We start from the raw sequence: 19,495 nt of genomic DNA, 5'->3' as shown, positions 1-19,495 counted from the left end.
ACACCATAGCCATCCAGATCTGCATGGACCAAGTATCGTCAATTGGGAATATCAATCAACATATGTACGAAACAACCTATCTTCATATAGGTAAGAACTCATCATCATCATGTCTCCAACAATGAAACATTTAATAATCATCCATGTATCCGACCAACAATCCTCATCCATATATGTGCCAAGAACAATAGGAATCCTGCATCATAACTGTAATATATGATCTTTATGCATATGACGACAACAGCATATGAGTGATTCATCATCAAGTAAAGAAGATGTGAATTCAAGCTATGTACTTCTCCTTATCCTTATGAAGATCACCATGTAAGCACCATTAGAGAATCAACCACAAATCGGATCTAAATATCAACTATGTAACCCCAAGAATCATCTGAACAACTCATAACCATATCATAGCAATATGAATCATTTATCCATATAAGCATCATCACCAACGACTATTAACCATAATGCCAACAATGCATTAAGAGCATATGCTCCCCCTAAACCTGTGCCATCTGTCAAATATGATCATGCATATTAATCAACAATATCAAGTTAGAACCAAAATACTTCTAACCATCATATCCACACATCATTAGCAAAATGAAACCATTATCAATTAGAGCAAAACTGATCCTTTTCTTGAATCTGTCCCTACCGCCTTTCTTCAAACAATCATATACACGACTGTGCAGTAACAAATTCGCGTATATATGCAACTTCCCTTTATCAAGCTTGTGTAGGAGATTGAAGTTTTACACTTCCGGCTCCCTCTGTTATGTTTTTATAATGTGTTGTGCCGCCACTTTCTGACTGAACTTCCTATTTATTCCATATCTTCAAGTGTGATGATGTTTTCTCCTTTTGGTGTGATGTCCGTGCTTTGTTCCTGCATTCCTTTGCTATATGTCCAAGCTTGTTACATGCATAACATCTTACATGTTTCATATTCCTTTTGTAGCAATCAGCAGCTTTGTGACCAAACATATTGCAAGCAAAGCAATATCCATTAAAGTACCTTGACTGAGATGATCTGTTTGTTTGATGATATTGAACCCTTCTTCTTCTACATCTGGCTGCAACATGTCCAAGGTTATGACATACATAACATTCAACATTATTCATAGGAGGAGTAAAATATTTTCTTTGACGAATTTCTTTCCTTGGTTGATGATGAGATTGACCTTTCATCTCTCTTATCTCCTTGTTGATCATTTTAGATTTCTCTTTAGAGTTTCTTGCCTCACCTTGTGAACTAGATTCACCTTCAACAGATTCATGAAATCCAAGACCAGTTTTGATAGCAGGAGATCTTTGACTATTAAGAATATCATCCAAGACTTTAGTACTATCTTGAAAATGTAAGAACTTATCCTTTTCTTCTAATTTACTTTTCAAGATATTTACCTCAACCTGAAGTTGTTCTTCTTTTTCTAGATATTGCTTCTTCATGTCTTCTTCAGCTTTCCTTTCTTCTTCCAACTGATGCTTTAGCTTGAGAATCTCCTTTTCTTGTTCTTCATTCAGATCCTGTTGCATTTGACGAATTCTGAAGGCACATTCTAGCTGAGATTTTAAGCTGATAATTTCGTTTCCATTTTTTTCAATATCTTGGACTAGATCTTTATTCTGCTTCTTTGATTCTTCAAGATCTTTCTTTAGAGAGTGGATCGTGGCTTCAAGACTTTCATAGTAACTGGATCTATCTCTGAGTTTCTTGATGGTTGTGTTCTTTTCATTGACTTCATTTCTTAGAGATGTTGCTTCAACCTGCAACTTTTGATATTTCTCCTTGAATAACTCTCGTTGAGCCTTTTGTCTAGTAACAGCTTCTTTGAGGGCACCACTCTTTATGTTCAGAAGTCTTTCTTGTTCACTAATTTTGTTTGTCAGCCTGTTAAATTATGCTTCTATTTGATATTCTTCTTCCTCACCCATAAGAGCACATTCAGTTGTTTCGTTATCACTTCCATCTTTTCCAAATGGATAGATAGCTGGAACATCAGAGGATAGAAAATTCATACCTGATAGTTCATCTTCATTCTGAAATGATTCCGGATCTGAATCTGAATCTGAAGAGCTTCTTATACCTAATCCCCAATCGGTTCTCCCACCGTCATAGTTCTTCTGAGATGTCTTCTTCTTCTTATGAGCATTCTTCTTAAGCTTCTTTCCCATTGTTCCACAGATCTCCTTCAAGCGATCAAGCTTCTACCAAAGAACCTGGCTCCGATACCAACTGTTGGAAATAATACTGAGAGGGGGGGTGAATCAGTATTATCACATCAATAAAACTTTTTCATTTCCATATTCAGATTCATATATGCTACTTCCACAACTTCTTATGATTCAGTTAGTTGATCCTTAATGAGTGCATTACAACATTATCAACCATATTAACAGTAAACAGGTGCAGTAAAATAGAACAAATCATCACACATAAGCCACACACATGAACACCATGATATAAGGTGGAAACCCAATGTGGGAGAAAACCACCTGCTGCAAGTCAATCTCAATCTTCTTCTTAATAAGAAAATCCTTTTACAATATTTCTTGTACTGGTGCAGTCTACAACCCCCATAGTTATTGTACTAGCCGATACATTTACTAGTACGCAGGCTGCTACCTGCTACAATGCTCCAAAGTTTTCAACTGCTACTAGAAGGGAGCTACCACCTCGTAGCTCTTGTACTAGCTAAGATACTAGTACGTAGGCGCCAGCCTACAATCTTCTCTCCTTCGGGTACCACGTTTCATCAAATTTTCATACTAGACCCATAAAAAATCAATCAATCTTCTGAATCACCAAATCACCAGATCAATACATATACAAGGATAATATGAGTGTTAGCAACCCGATCTAGTCCATTAGATCCATTACTAGATCTCATCCATCAACACAATCAATCAAACTGAATATGTAGAATACTGACACCATTAAATAGTCATCAGAACACATCAACAACCTGAACCACCTGTAACTTTAAACATCATAGCTCAAATGGTATATGCTACTATAATGAACCAAACCTGTGTACATACGTGCTTTCACCAAAGCCAACCCGCGTACAGATCTATAAATATTCAATCATGACTTGCAGCGATTTCAAACTTAAGTTATACCCAGTTCAGATCATTACAAGCGTCAGTATACAGATCTAGAATAAGCATAATCAACTATATAGAGATAGTTCATTTCAAACCATTTGATCCCGATCTATCCTTAGATCTTGTTCTCCATCAACCGGTGAGATCCCTCTTTAGCTCAGATCCAGATCTGCACCATAATCCAATCACAATATTCCAGATCTAGATATTCAATAATTCAAATGATGCTTTGCCAAATGATCTCCTTCCTCTTTTATAGTCTTAGGCCTTTCACAATACCACGGGCCAAAACCATAGGATCAAAAAACTGTTGGACTAATACCATGAACCAACCATGAAAGTGCATGAGATCAACACTTTTGGATGCAATACCACAAGCCAAAACCATAGGATCAAAAACTATCGGACTAATACCATGAACCAACCATGAAAGTGCGTGAGATCAACACTTCTGACGAGGTACCATGGTCCAAAACCATAGGTTCAAATACGAAGGACTAACTACCATGGACCAAAGGTAAGTTCTACAACATATACATGCTTTTCCTTGCATGAAATACCAAGGACTAACTACCATGGACCAAAGGTAAGTTCTCCAACATATACACACTTTTCCTTGCATAAAAGTGCGTGAGATCAACACTTGTGACGAGGTACCATTGTCCAAAACCTTAGGTTCAAATACCAAGGACTAACTACCATGGACCAAAGGTAAGTTCTCCAACATATACATGCTTTTCCTTGCATGAAAGTGCGTGAACATTTTCTCTACATGAAATAAACTTTTCTCTACATAAAAGTGCGTGAACTTTTCTCTACATGAAATAAACTTTTCTCCGCAAAAAGGTGCGTGAACTTTTCTCTACATGAAATAAACTTTTCTCTACATAAAAGTGCGTGAACTTTTCTCTACACTATAATTTATCATCTGAGATGAGTGGGTTGCCATCAAGTACAACACTTGTCTCATAATGCCAAAAATCTCCCTCTTTGGACTTGTCATACTGAGAATTGTCATCTGATATATCTTCCGTAGATTCATCTAGATATATAAGTGAGTTGATCTTCTATGAGTTGTTTGCCATCAAGTACAACACATGCATCATAATGCCAACAACCACTTAAGCCCATAAGCAGTGCAGGCCAAAACAGCTTGCCGCCCTCCCGCTGGACCTCGTTGACATCAGTGCCACGTCACCACCCCGTACCCCCCGCTAAATGACAAGGTTCTCGTCATGCTGACGTCATCTACTCAATAAATGCCAAAAATTACGCGCCAAACCCAATTTCGTTACAAAATGACGAAATATCATTTTCATTGTAAATTCTCTTTGTTCACGCTCCCATGAAAACAACAATTGGAGCCGTTGTACCAACTTTTCAACTGCCACTCGGCCGAAGAGACCACAGCAGCGTGCTCTGCCCTCCATCATTCGACCTACAATTACTCAATTTTCCTTCGTAGTCCAGGTATTTATCCATTTTATCGGTAACCCTATAAATTCCTCTTTTTCACTGAAAGTTCTACCTATGAAAACCAAATTCGAGTCAAGAACAGTTTGTTTAGCCCATTAAAGGACTCCTAAACCTGTTGTTTAGTCCAATTTGAAAACACAAGAACCAAACATGGAAGCCCCCACAGCCCTGAATGTCACGCCTGTAAATGCACCCCACAAAGACTTAAATTATCTGCCTCTTGGAGACAAAGACTTTCAAATAAAGGACTTAACCATTGATTACAATCATCTTCAGGCCTTCTGCCAAGTTAGGGATAGTTATCTAAGAAATTATGATATTTTTGGACTATGGGAATCAAACCTTCCCATGTACTTCCTCCCCTTAGTCTACGTTTTCCCAGATATCATTCACCAATGCTCTGGCAACTATGACCTTGTCCATCAAGAAGTTATATCTTCTTCCCAAGATGTCCTTTTTTCCATAACTTTTGAATCCATCAACGAGATGATACATTTTCATTCCATTGAGCCTCTTGCTCCTCTTTCCCTGGGATTTTTGCTAGAAAAAGCTTCTCAATTGCCTAGCTCAGAGATAACCCATATTGCTCAGATGTTCATGTCACCAAAGCACCAACCTAAAGGCCCTCCTCCTTATCTGCACACTTTTTTCACTGAAACTGGTAAAATCATTCTTGACATGATATCCTCGATCTTGGGATTTAGGTCTAGTGAATATGTTGATGATATCACCCTGGTTCTGTTATCAATATTTACTCTAGGACAACATCCTGTTGTCAAGTATGACTATGCCACTTTCATTTCAAACAAAATCCATGCTCAATTCATGAATTTGGAGAGGGAAGGAGTCTTCAAATACACATCTTATGTATACCATCTGTTGTTATATTATCAACCAGATAGATTTCCATTTCCCATTAGGAAATTAGACTCAAAGGGAAATTGAAGGTCTGTGATGTTTTGGAGCTCAGTCTTCCATGATACTTATGAGTTCCCTTATACTTATAGTGAATTCATTGACTTGTTTGTACACCCAGCCTCCACTCCGTTGATAGGAGCCCCTCCTCCTAGGATCACCGGTGACATGAAGAAGATTTTGTAGCTTTCCAAAAACTACAAAATAGGTGACTGGCACCTTTACCAGAATCACACAGAGATCAGAATGTATGGGTGTGAAATTTGACCTTTTAAATTGCCTAAATATGTGTCCATGAGGTTATTTGCATTAGAATATTTAAGGCAAATCATCAATGCAAATTTAACCGATTTTTGTAATGTAAAAAAGAAATCTCAGCTGAGAATCAAAAACAAATTAGGCCCTTATGTTATCCATGATAGGGATGCGTGGAAAGATGCTGAAAAGATCTTAGAAGACCACCTTAGATTGAAGAAGAGTTTTGGGTGGGTGCCATATGACCCATGTAGTTTCATAAGTGACAGAAGGGTAAGGTACAGGCTATCAGTGTATGTACATCATAGGATCCCAGAAATTGAACAGTATGCAAATCAGGAAGAATGGGTAGAAGGGACCTTAATAGAAGAAATTAGTGAGCAAGAAAAGATGGAAAAGGCTATGAAATATCTTGAAAAAAACCTTGACCTGGACTCTTTTGGACAGGTTTCTTTCAAGATGCCTCAAAAATCAGGAGTTGGAACATCTTCTACTGGAACTTCTCAGCATCCTGCATAGAAAAGCATCACATTAGTCACAGAGACTTCAAAGGGAAAAGAGGTAGAAACTACAGAGCAGCCAATCATGACTGATCAGCCAGGGGGGTCCAAAGAACAAGAACAAGTACAAATTCCTCCTACCCAATCTAAAGCAGCAGAAATCCCAGCATTACAAACTCCTCTAAATGAGGAAAGAAGCAAGAAGAGAGACAGAGAAGAGGCCACACCTATTAGTGGACCTGCAGAACAACCAGGTGCAAAGAGGAAAAGATTGGATCCTCTGTCAGAAGAGGAAATCATTGAAGAAACAACAGACAACCTAAGAGGTGAGAGGTTAGTCAGCCAGCAGACTTCCCCAGTGGTAGATACATCAACTAGCTCACATAGGCAGGAGCTAGAAAGGTAGCACAGTGTTGAAGTATCATCTACCAGGCCACAAAGAAAACAACCCTCTGACATCAAATGGACTTTTACAGAAATTAAGGCAAAAAATGATCCTATAAGGATTCTGATGTACAATCAATGCTTGAATATGGCCCCCTCAAACTAGTAAAGGTTAATGTCTACCTGTGACATTAAAGAAGGCAAAATGATTATGAGTTATTTTAAGCCAAAGGTACAACAACCCCGGTCTGCAGTAGATTACATCAGAACAAACTTAGAGGTCCTAGCCAAAGACATTCATCCAATGGACCAGATTGAACTCCACAAGCAGACTGGAGAAATGGTTTACTCTACACTGGTTGACAAAGCAATGTTGGCCCACTAGTTACAAAGTTCCTTAGACAACACAACATCTTAGTTAGATTGGGAAAAAGCTTCTTCTCTGGCCAAAGATAATAGAATGAAATCATTGGAAGGTATCATCATGGAACTGGGACATGACCCCAAAGATGTTAAAGGCATAAAGACACTAATCAAGAAGAAGGAAGAGGACATTGCTGCCCTGAGGAAACAGTTGAAGCTAGCTCCTTCAAGACACCCTCAGATTGCAGAAATTATAGAGTAGAAATCAGAAGAAGACATGATGGACCTACTCATGAAACTCAATGAAAGATTAACTGATACAGAGCAAGCACTCAAAAAAGAATTCAAAGAGAAGCAGGGGGAGTCTACCTCCCAACAGCCTAAGGTAATCCCTACAGTTACAAGTGCAGTCCCATCAACAACTGAATCAGCGTTGGCCCCAAATGTCCCAGCAGTCACAGCAGCAGTAATTACAAGTACAACATCAGCAAGAGTAGTACCCAACAACAGTACAGGTATGAGCACAGAAGAATTGATAAAATCCATGGAAGAATTGAAACTCCAAGTGTCAGAGCTGAAGCAAGTAAAGGAAAAATTGGCAAAAGTAGAACAGAGTTATGATAAATCCAAAATAAGTGTGGCAGAGAAAATAAGAGAGGTTAAATCATTACAGAAAAAAGTTAGAACATTAGAGAAGGATCTCACTATGGACAAGCCTCTAGCAAAAATCAAAGGAATCCTTTGGACCAACATCAATCAATCCCTAAGTAATGTTTGGCCATCTATCCAAGCTATTTATGAGCAGATTGACTTGGTGAATGCAGCACATGGTGAAATTCAAAAAGCAAGAGCTTTACTAGGACAAATGCCTGATCAAGCCAACCGGCTCATACACTTTTTGAATAGTAGAAAGAGGGAACAGTTGGAACAACTTGGCATTCCCAACAGGACATGCACCATTTTGGATATCAAAAGAGTTCTAACCAAGAAAACTATAATGCAGAATTTGGAAAAAATATGCCAAGATATGAAAGTAGAAATTAATTCTTTCATGCAAAGGTTTACAATTTTGTAGGATAAAGGGCTACCAAATCTTTTAGGAAATAACGACTGGCTTATGAAACACACAGATTATGTACATAAGTTGAACACATATGCTTTTGATCAAGTTAATTCATCAACAAGTGCTTTGGGAGTAAAAGCACTCCCCAGAGGCCAAACTCTCTATGAGAACCTAGAAAATTTATTTTATATTGAGCATGAGGTAAAACATCTGTTTCAGCTCCAGCCTAATTTTTTCAGGTATACAGAAATTGATCAAACACTGAGGAAACTTCAGAGGCATAAGTTGCCAGATCAACAATGATGGGAAGATATGTTCAGGATTTTCTAAATTTCTCTTGGGTAAAACGTACATTTTGGGCTATTTTTCCGTGATAAAGATAAATAGAGATAAATGAGGCTCAAGCGTGTCAAAGTGTATCTGATCAAAGTCATAGAATGTCCGAAAATGATGAAGTAGCCAGTGCAGAGTATCAGTGGGAGACAACTGTAAACCGACTCATAGAACCTACCTCCGGTACATCCGATAAAAATGGAACAACCAGCACAACATCAATTTATTGTTTCCCTGTTTACGAGACTATTTGCCTCTATCTTTTGTAAAAAAGAGATTATTCATCACTATATATTATATCCATCAGATATTTTGTAAGATATTTTGATATTTTGTATAAATACCCCCCAAAACAAAGTATTTGGGGTTGGTGAGTATTCTTAGAATTTGTTGTAATACAGAATTTTGGAATAAAAAAGGCTGTTGGAATCATCTGTTTTCTGGCCTACTGGATGAGGAATTGGTGTTGAGGACTTGTTACAGAATTCTTGAATCAACTTATGGATCAATAAGTCCCTTCTAACTTGTGTTTTACAGTTTCTACGTTTATTATCTCATCTATGTTTCATGATCTTAATAATAGAGAAAAAGAATAATTCATAATTTGCTTGACTGCACTCTGTTTTCAGTATTTATTATATTATGTGTTTTCTTCAGAATTAGAATAAACAGTGAATTCTTAATTGCTCTTCTTTCCCCTGATTCTTTCCTATTGAGTATTTGCTAAGGAATTCTTAATTGCTCCTTAACAGTAATCATCCATTTTCCCTCTGTTAATATGATGAAGGATTCTTAACTGCCCTTCATCTATTTGATTCCATTGCATCTAATTCCAGCCTTTAAATTGTTCCATGTTTGACTACCCTGCTCTGTGATACCATCCTCTGTTAAGAAACCTAATCCAAGAAGCTACGTTCTTTGACTCCAGCATGCCCAATGGACTGAACTAATCAGTATGTCTCACTGTTCTATTGAATCTCACCATCCAAAACCAAAACAAAACCCTTGAACTTCATAACTAGCCTAACACACTTTAAAACAAAGCTAAATTATAAAGAGAGAGCTCTCTCTGGATGTAAGTTGGCTAGAATTTGTATCTAAAAGATTGGTCTGTGGTTACCTCGGCTATATTCACTTTCTTACAATGTTGGGAAACAACCTGAGTGATAACAATATCAAAGGAAAGCTACAACAATTCAAGGATGAATACTACTTATTGAAATCCCTCCAAGGTTCAGAGCTTGCTCCAAAAGCCAGGGATGAGAGATAAAGAGAAGACCACAAGGCTAGAGAAGACATCCACCATCCCATTTCCTTAAAGTGAATGAATAACATGAAGAATCTTAGCTCCCCCTCTCTATGAGGGTTTAGTTTATACATTTTATTTCTATTGTTATAATAGCATAGGATTTAGCGGCTAGGAGCCAAGCTATATACAACACTAGCATGTCTTGCTTTTATTATATTTCGTGTCTAGCAACCAAACTATACTTATTATTATTTTATTTTGAGTATATTACGAGACAATGGAAAAGGGCCCAACACTATTTTTCTATAACTTTGTTTGACTTGGATTGATGGGCCAGTTTGGTAACAAATAAGAAATACTGAGCCAAGTAGATGCATGATGACCCCATAGATAATCCAAGAAATAAATTCACTATTTAATTCAAAAACTAAAAAAAAGTTATTAAACTGATCATTTTTCTATAAAGAGATCTCCTACCCCTCCATTTGTTACAAGCCTTTCTCACAGAGCATTTGTGAGCATTTCAAGTTTTGGAGCAGAGATGAAATCTTGAAGAGCAATGTGATGCTTGAGGTTGGTGCTAGTTTGGCATTTGTTTGAGGTTGTTTGCAATGAATTTAGGTAGCTTAATCAAGAATCTATAATGTATCTTGAATCTTGGAGGAGTTGTGGACCAAATTCTTGTGCCCACTACGCATTATTTTCATTTCCGAGCATGTTTTCCCTCTCTTTAAATTGCAAATGTATATGCTCTCAAATCTGTCCCTATTTTTAATCTTCTACTCTTCAAAATTCAAATATGTGTCTCTTTAAATTACAAATGCAAATCATCTAAAATTTGTCCCTGTTTTGAATATGACTCAGGCTTTTTCATTTGCACAAGTCTAGAATTATGCTACTTGGATTTTAGAAATCTAATGTTCTCGTTCAAACCACATATTGGAATTTTAACATGGTTTACACCCTTAGATTCAAAGATCCTACATGGATCCATGCTAATATGGATAATGTGAAAAATTATTGCAAATACTACAAGAAATACATTAAGAAGGGCAGGGGGAGTGGGAATTCATAGATTTAAAGAACACTTGGATAGTATAAGAGGCCAAGTTTCCTATTGCATGGTCCCATTAGAGGAGGTTGGACATATTAGATTTGAATTGCAAAACTAACTTGCAAAATTTGAAGAAGACAAGGCTAGGCCAAAAGGAGATGGTTGTAGCATTTTTTTAGACTCTAAAGCTTATGGAGGCCATTTAGAGTCTCATTTTTGTTGATATATATTGGACTTGGTGTCAAATTCTTTTGATATGTTCAACTTTACATGGTATATGCATGTGCCATGAGCAGAGTTTTGCATATTCCGTTTCAATGGTTTGGAGTCTTATATATTTTTTGGGAAATTGAGTCATTTAAACAATATTAGTCCAAGTCTAATATTTGAAACATTTACCAACACAAACACAAACTTTCCAAACTTCCTATATGACATTATTCAAGCCAATTGATTTGATAGTGTATAAAGTAGTTTCAATGTGAGAGTTTCTCAACTAAATTTTCAAATAGAATTTAAACATTTTGACAATTAGTATTTATGAACAAATGACTTACCATTTTCTTATTAAGAAACAGGAAGAATCCAATGCACCATAATTAGGAAACTTCTCAAGAGGATGACACACTCAAAACAAATATTTATGTGCTCCTAGTTGCTCTTGTGCCCCCTACACTATCTAGGTAAATCATTCGAACCTCCTAACTTAACTAGAAGGAAAAATGGTATTTGTACCTCCACTATACTGGTATCTAACTGATTTCAATTTGAATTCATTGGAAATTTTGGAACAACCTTTGAGGAAGCAAGCTTATCTTCCTCCCCAATCTTTGTTGTGTGACAATAAGGCTTAAAGGACCATGCATCCTCATCAAAATTGACATCTCATTTGAAAACCATCTTCCATTTAGACAAAAAATAGACTCTATAAGCCTTATATGTCTCATTGTATCCCACCAAAGTACCCTTCAAACTAGATGGTTCCAACTTGGTTATTTTCTCCCCAAAGATATGAATGTATACAAGACAAAAAAAAACACCAAAATGTGATACTTGCATTTTCTCAGCAATGAAATCTGTTTCTCGTGTCTTATACTTCAATATCTAGTGAGGTCACATATTCGAAATGTATATTTTTGTATAACATGATTATGACCAAATACAAATGGGAAAATCTATGTCGTGGATCATTTCCTTGGAAGTCTCTATGATGGGCCTATTCTTCTTCTCTACAGCCAAATTTTGTTGTATTTGGTAAGGCACTGTCAAGTGGCTCTTGATCTCTACTTCCCTGCAAAAAGTGTCAAACTCTTTGCAAGTATATACTCCTCCATTATCTGATCTCAACACTTTAATCTTGTCAGCTGTTTGGTTTTTCTATAAAAGCTTTAAACTCTCAAAACCTCCCAAATACCTCATACCTGGTGTTCATGACATAAAAATAGAGCTTCTAAGAGAAATGAATGAATCATCAATTAATATTACCTAATAATGAGATTGAATTCACAATTTCACATACATCTGAAATTTGTCCTCCCTTTCAATTTGACTCAAACTTTCTAATTTGCAAAAGTCTAGAGACATCCAAATCAGATTTTAGAAATCTAATGTTGCAACCTCTTTTTTGATGGGATGTCAAGGCCCATGGTCCTTCAAAAGAAACTGCAACCGACATATACACACAACAAAATTGGAGGGGCCTTCCAATCAGTCTTCATGTTTGAGATTAAAGGTGGTAACATTGTCACTCCTACAACACAAAGCTAAACAAAACAAAGCAGTAGTCTTCAGTAAACTATCATAGGTCTAGAATGGATCTTGGACATCCCATGCTTAAAAAATTCTAACAAATATTCCCTATCCTAGGTATTAGCCCAACTATCCATATACATGGAATCCTAGAAGATTTCAAAATGTTCTATCATACCATGTTAAATTTGCAGACCATGGTAAGCAAAGCTACAACACATTGATATAGAAATACATATGATTCATGAACAACAAATACAACTCTCAAACTCTCAAACTTAAACACTCAAAGTCTCAAACTTGCAACTATCATCACATTAAATAAGAGAAAAACTAAATACACAATGAAAGTCCTAAGACTAGAATATCTCACTCTACTCTTATGCCCTGCTTTTATAACCGTAGCAAAGGGTCTTGAGTTACAGTCAAGTTTGGACTAAATCTATCCTAGTTCCCAACCTGCATGGAAAATCATCCTAGAGAAAGAAATGCACCCCAAATTCATGCACCCTGTTACTCTATGCTCATATGTTGGGCTACCATGCCAAGAAAATTGTGTTAAAAGCACTTTCCAAATATATCTAATATGTTTTTAAGTTATGATAAAATATTTTTTTTGCTAGTTTAAGAAAAGAAACCTATTCTAGTTCTAGAAAAACCATAAACGAAATAAAACTTGCTCAAAGTAGATCTACTGTTGAAATATTTTCAATTGTCTACATTAAGAAAATATTCCTCACTTGGAGGTTTTTCTAATGCATCCTCCACCATCTTGGATCTAATGTTACAAAAGATGTTTTTCTAAAGGTACATTGTGAAGACACTTTCAGAGAAACCAAGTAGATATTCTAACAATTTGGAGGATATTTATCACTTTTCTTCTCTTCTTCCTGCCTCTATTCAATATAGCTTATGTTCCATACCCTTTAGAATCCAAATTTCAAGAATTAAGTGAAATGAATCCCAAGAAAATTTATGATGGACTTGAAGTTTAGGGTATGTTTATGTGGTTCACAGTCCTTGGAGAATGGTAACTATTACATCTAAGGAATATTTGTACCATGTAGATCCTCCCAAAGGAGTCACCTCCTATCAAATGGACAAAAAGTTTCTACCAACAACAAGCATATAGAAAAGGACTTGGCTCACATCATCCCCAATGCATATTTTTCAAGAAACAAGAATAACAACCCCTCTTTGACCATAGATCTATAATAACATGCCAAAGAAATGATAGCATGTCACATGGATTTAGCCTCAAAGAAGAACCCCCTATTGAATGGTATCAAGGGAAATCTACAACAATTTAATTATGAATACTACTTGTTGAAATCCCTCTAAGGTTCAAAACTTGCTCCAAAATCCAGGGATGAGAAACAAATGTAAAACCATGAGGTTGGAGAAGACCCCCACCATCCCATTTCCTTGAAGTGAATAAATAACATGAAGAATCTTAGGTCCCCCTCTCTATGAGGGTTTAGTTTATATATTTTATTTCTATTCTTGGAGCCAAACTATATTCAAACATGTCATGCTTCTATTATATTAAGTGGCCAATGACCTAACTATACTTAGTATGATTTTCTTTTGACTATATTATGAGACAATGGAAAAGGGCCCAATGCTAGTGCTCTAAACTTGGTCTGACTTGGATCGATGGGCCGATTTGGTACCAAATAAGCCCAACTTAGCTAAGTAGATGCATCATGACCCCATACAGAATCGAAGAAAAAATTCAGTATTATATTAAAAAACTCAAAAAAGAAAAGCATTAAACTGATAAAATTGCTATAAAGAGATCTCCCGCCCCTCTATTTGTATCACACCTTTCTCATATAGCATTTTTAAGCATTTGGAGTTTTGGACAAAGCTTAAATCTTGAAGAGCAATGTGATGCTTCAGCCTAGTGCTGGTTTGGAATTTGTTTGAGGTTGATTGTAATAGATTTAGGCAGCTTAATCAGGAGGCTATAGTGAATATTGAATCTTGGAGGAGTTGTGGACCAAATTCTTGTGCCCACTGCCCATTATTCTCATTTCTAGGCATGTTTTCCCTCTCTTTAAATTGCAAATGTAGATCCTCTGAAATATGTCCCTATTTTTAATTTTTTTCTCTTCAAAATTCAAATATATGCCTCTTTAAATTACAAATGAAAAGTATTTAAAAATTGTCCCTATTTTGAATTTGACTTAGAAATTTTAATTTACACATGTCTAGAATTATGCTACTCGAATTTTGGAAATATAATGTTCTCTTTCAAACCGCAGATTGGAATTTCACCATGGTTGCCACCCTTAGAGTCAAAGATCCTGCATAGATCCATTCTAATCTAGATGATGTGAAAATTTATTGCAAATGCTACAAGAAATGCTTTAAGAAGGGAACGGGGATTGGGAATTCATAGATTTAAAGAACACTTGGATAGTATAAGAGGCCAAGTTTTCGCATGCATGGCCCCATTAAAGGAGATTGGACATATTAGATTTGAATTGTAAAACCAACTTGGAAAATTTGAAGAAGATGAGGCTAGGCCAAAAGGAGATGGTTGTAGCATGTTTTTCAGACTCTAAAGCCTATGGAGGCCATTTAGAGCCTCATTGTTGCTGATATATATTGGATTCAGTGCCATTTTGAAACTTTTTTGATATATTCAGCTTTACATGGTATATGTATGAGCCATGAGCAGACTTTTGCATATTCTGTTTCAATGGTTTGGAGTCATATATTTTTTGGTAAATCGAGTCATTGAAATAAGATCCATATGAGCCTGAGTTTTCAAACATTGACCAACACATACACAAACTTTCCAAACATTGTATATGACATTATTCAAGCCAATGGACTTGATAGACTATATAGTAGTTTCAATGTGAGGGTTTCTCAACTGTATTCTCAAATAACATTTAAACATTTTGACAATTAGTATATATGAAAAAATGACTTACCATTTTCTTATTAAGAAACTAGAATAAACCAATGCACCATAATTACGAAACTTCTCAAGAGGACGACACACTCAAAATGAAGATTCATGTTCTCCTAGTTGCTATTGTGGCCCCTACACTGTCTAGGTAAATTATTCGAGCCTCGTAAATGAACTAGAAGGAAAAATGGTCTTTGTACCTCCAATGTATTGGTATCTAATTGATTTCAATTTGATTTCAATGGAATTTGTGGAACAACATTTGAGGAAGAAAACTTTTCTTCTTCTTTAATCTTTATTGCATGACACTAAGGTCTATTCTTCCTCTCTACAACCACATTTTGATGTGTTTTGTAAGGCACTGTCAACTCGCTCTTGATCTCTACTTCCCTACAAAAAGTGTCAAATGCTTTGGAGGTATATACTCCTCCATTATATGATCTCAACACTTCAATCTTCTCACCTGTTTGATTTTTCTACAAAAGCTTTAAAATCTATAAACTTCCCAAAGACCTCATCCATGGTCGTCATGACATAAACTAGAGCTTCTAAGAGAAATAAATGAATCGTTAATTAACGTTACCTAATAATGAGATTGAAGTCATGGTTTCACATACATCTGAAATTTGTCCTCCTTTTCAATTTGACTCAGACTTTCTAATTTTCAAAATTCTAGAGACATGTAACTTAGATTTTAGAAGTCTAGCATTGAAACCTCTTTCTTGATAGGATGCTAAGGCCCATGCTGCTTCAAAAGAAACTACAACTAACACATACAAACAACAAAATTAGAGGGACCTTCCAATCAGTCTTCATATTTGAGACTAAAGGTAGTTACACTATCACTCCTACAACATAGAGCTAGTCAAAACATAGCAGAAACCTTTAGTAAACTATCATTGGTCCAGAATAGATCTTAGACATCCCATGCATAAACCTTCTATCAAAACTTCCCTATCCTAGGTAGTATCCCTACTATCCATATACATGGAATCCTAGAAGATTTGAAAATGTGCTCTCATACTATGTTAAATTGTAGACCATGGTAAGCAAAGCTAAAACACATTTATCCACAAATACATATGATTCATGAACAACAAATACAACTCTTAAACATTCAAACTTAAAATTGTCATCACATTAAATAGAAAAAAAATAAATACACAATGAAAGGCCCAATGGTAGAATACCTCACTCTACTCTCATGCCCTGCTTTTATAATCGTAGAAAAGGGTCATGAGTGACAATCAAGTTTGGAATAAATCTGTCCTAGTTCCCAACCTGCATGGAAAATCATGCTAGAGAAGGAAATGTACCCCAAATGCATGCACCATCCTAATCTAGATTCATATGTTGGGCTATCATGCCAAGAAAATAGTGCTAAAAACACTTTATAAATATATCAAATATGTTTTTTACTTCTTATAAAAAAAATATTTTGCTAGTTTAAGAAAAGAAACATATTCTAGTTATGGAAAAACTGTAAATGCAATAAAAATTTCTCAGAGTAGATAAGCTATTGAAATACTTTTAACTATCTAAATCAAGAAAATATGCCTCACTATGAGGTTTTTCTAGTGCACCCTCCACCATCTTGGATCTAAAGTTACAAAGGGTGTGTTGCTAAAGGTACGTTGTGAAGACACTTTCAGAGAAACCAAGTAGATATTATAATAATTTGGAGGATATTTATCACTTTTCTTCTCCTTTTCCTATCTCTGTTCACTCTAGCTTACATGCCATGCCCTTCAGAATTCCAATTTCAAGAATTAAGTGAAATGAATCCCAAGAAAATTGATGATGGAATTGAAGTTCAGGGTATGTTTATGTGGTTCAAAGTCCTTGGAGAATGGTAACCGTTACATCTAAGGAATATTTGTACCATGTAAATTCACCCAAAGGATTCATTTCCTATTGGTTTAACCACAGAACTTGACCCTGATAGTGTTGAGTGAATTGAACTCGTGAACTCTCAATAGAAGAGGTATTTTATCGATTGCGACTAGACCAATTGAGCTAACCCTTAAGACTAATTTTAGGGTATGTTTATTTTCTATATTTGTCTTTTGATTTTGTTTTTTCCTTGGGGTGGACTTGGGTGGTGTGGTCAAATTGAGTTGACATAATAAAAAACAATCATTGAACAGGGGTTAACCAAAGTCAAGTCCATTTCTTGCATTTTTTTTAATATATTGAACATTCAACTGAATATATAGTTTAGGAATGATATTTAGTAACTAGGGTAAATTGAAAATAGTGTAGAGAAGAGATTGAAAGAAAAAATAATACATACCTAAAAAAATTTGATGCCTTTCTAATTTCCCTTAGCTCAAAGTGTTTCTACATTTACAGACACTTAGGCTAACCATGGTAGGACCTCCCAGTAGATGCCAATAGTGAAACATTAGCCCGTTGGTGCGTCGATGCCATATCAAATAAACAAATCAATAAGTATTATTATCGATTTCTAAAAAAAGCCCCTTGAATTCTTCCTTCCTATGATTCCTCCTCTTTGCCCTCTTCTTGCCAATCCACCCACCCATGAAAACAAAAATCTCTTATTTTTTTTCCATCTATCATCACAATTAAAACTACTTCCTGAAACAAAATTAAAACCTACACTATCTTACAATTTATACCTTGAAGTATTCCTCCCTGTGATTCCTAGTCGTCTTTTCCCTGTTCTTGCCAATCCACGCACCTATAAAAAAAAAGCTCTTACTTAAGACTTATTACTTTCTTTTTCATTCATTTTCATTAATTAATGGCATATCTATTAATTTAAAACATAAACTTTATTGTGTGCCTCCCTCCTCTTACTCGCTTTCGAACATGAGTCTCTTTTCACAGGTTTTGCAAATAGAATGGTGGGAATTTGGAATGTGAGCCACCATTAAATGGTCTTTTTTATCTAATTATGCTATATTGGATAATTGGTATGGTGGGTTTTTATTTTCTAGTTAAAAAAGTATTATTTAAACATAAAATGGAAATTTTGTCTCGTAATATTAAGTTTTTTTTTTTTTGATATTAAGTTTATTTTGGGAGATTAAAACGAGAAACGTTATTTTCGTCACTCATATTCAATTTTTGCTTACAATATATTAGTTCTTCATGAATTTATTATTGATTACATTTTTTTGTGAATCAACTATTGATTGAGGTTCGCAAGGTATCAATGATCTAATTCTCACTTTTGGATTGGAGAGTGATACAAAATGTTACATGTAGATAATGAAGATTGATAATGAAGGGTGATACAAATAGTTACAGGATTGATAATGAAAATGATGAGAGGAACTCATCTCCTTCTCAACTCAATGACACCTACCTCAAACCCTTGTAGGGTTCCACCCATAGATTGCACAAGGCTTTTGGATTTCAAAGCAAAGAAAGGAAGTCAATTATTTAAAGGGAGAAGCAGAGACATGATACCTCTAAATATCACAGATTATTTTTAGGCATTTTCTATAACCAAACTCAAAGGATTTCTCTCATGTTTTATGTGCTTTTCATAACAAGTCAACCTCATAAACCTACTACAAAGGCACATTAGCCTACATAACGTAAAAGCCTTTCAATGATGACAATAGGCATGTGTATTTTGATGATGGTGGTGTCCATGTGTTTTTTGTGTATCCTATTGAGGGTGATGGGAACATGTCTTACTTTTATGGCAACCTGCATGTGTATTGTGTTGATGGTATTCACCTTATGTATTTTATAGATATTGCATTGATGTATATGTTGATGGTGGTGAGCTCTTCATATGGGCTTGAATATTTTGCTCATCGTGGTTCCTATTGGCTTTAATTTCATTGAAATGTATCTTATTGTACACAATATAAAATGATTAACATAAACCACATATTCATATTATTGTAGTAATTGTTAGGTAGTAAATTTTTTGTTCCGAGACTAAATTGGCCATTCATTAGTAATTTTGAGTTTTATTACTTATTAGCTAGTCATATATTTTTATCCTGGGACTAAATTAGTCATTTTTAGTTGGGTCACTTAATATTGCTCATTTTTTTGTAGTATTTCACTTGTAAAAGTTGTGGTGACAAATGCTTTTAGTCACCTAGTCACTAATTTCTCATTTTCTACTAGTGTT

This window comes from Pinus tabuliformis, chromosome 1_2, assembly GCF_031772625.1.
Source record: "Pinus tabuliformis cultivar Carrire ecotype Pingquan chromosome 1_2, CPIR1, whole genome shotgun sequence".
In the NCBI taxonomy this organism is placed as follows: domain Eukaryota; kingdom Viridiplantae; phylum Streptophyta; class Pinopsida; order Pinales; family Pinaceae; genus Pinus; species Pinus tabuliformis.
The sequence above is the reverse complement of the archived record's forward strand: the minus strand, read 5'-3'. Positions refer to the sequence as shown.